Source organism: Nomascus leucogenys, chromosome 3, assembly GCF_006542625.1.
Source record: "Nomascus leucogenys isolate Asia chromosome 3, Asia_NLE_v1, whole genome shotgun sequence".
Classification (NCBI taxonomy): Eukaryota; Metazoa; Chordata; class Mammalia; order Primates; family Hylobatidae; genus Nomascus; species Nomascus leucogenys.
The window spans coordinates 45822560-45823858 of record NC_044383.1 but is presented as its reverse complement, the minus strand read 5'-3'; positions in this window follow the sequence as shown (position 1 = coordinate 45823858).

Here is a 1299-nt window from a genome sequence, read left to right as displayed (position 1 = left end):
TCCCAAGTTCAGAGAACCCTTCAGTGTTACGTCTTCCCTTTACTGAGCCTAAATATTTTCCCCTAGAACTTTTATCCACGATTCTCATTCTTGCCAGTGAGGCTGCACAGATTAAGTCTACATAACTAAATTAAGTGTGAAACTAGAATGGAATATGTGCTTCAAGGGTAGTGTGACCAGTGTAGATACTATAGATTTCTCATCACAATTTAGGATCAAACTATCTTCCTTTTGCTAGCAACCACCCTTTTGATACCTATTGAATTTGTTGTTCATAAAGCCTATTCTTCACTAGAGTTTGGGTCCTGCATGCTGTACCAGTCACAATTTTGAGGGAGAGACTCAAGTGCAGAGCCTTACAATTTAATTCGTATCATATTTATCAATAAATGTTAAATTCCCTATGATACAACAAATATAATTTGGCTATTTAATCAGTTATAATGTCGTATGGCATACCCATAAGTTAATGTGACTGACAAGTGGTTAAGAACCTGGTACATTTTATTTAACAAACACTTGATATAGTATTTAATATATGCCAGCTACTGTTCTAGGTGCTTTACATATATCAACTCATATAATTCTCATAACAAACCTGTAGTAAGTACTATAATTATTCACAGATAAGGAAACTGAGGCACAGAGAAGTTAAGTAACTCATTCAAGGTCAAATAGTAAGTACTAAAGCCAGAATTGGACCTGGGCTGTCTAATTCTAGAACCTGTATTCATACTCATTATGCTCTGTTCCCCAAATTTTGTTACATGGATTGTTATGCCTTTTTTTTTTTTTTTAGACAGGGTCTTGCTCTCTCACCCAGGCTGGAGTACAGTGACAGTGACCACTGCAGCCTCCACCTCCTAGGCTCAAGCGATCCTCCGCTTCAGCACCCCCATACCAGGCAACATAACAAGACCCCCATCTCTACAAAAAATTAAAAAAGAATTATCAGGGTATGGTGACCCATGCATGTAATCCCAGCTACTTGGGAAGCTGAGGTGGGATGATCGCTTGAGCCCAGGAGTTTGAGGCTGCAGTGGGCCATAACTGTACCATTGCACTCCAGCCTGGGCAACAGAGTGAGATCCTATCTCAGAAAAAAAAAACAAAAAAAATATGGCTGCAGTAGGCCGTGTTTGTGTGGGACTGTTTCTGGGCTGTTTATTCTGTTCCACTGATCTTAAGTGTCTACCCTTTCACCAATACTAGATTATGTTGATTAATCTAGCTTTATAGTACAACCTAAAATCAGGTAGTTTGATTCTTCAACCTTATTTTTCTTTTTCAAACTTATTT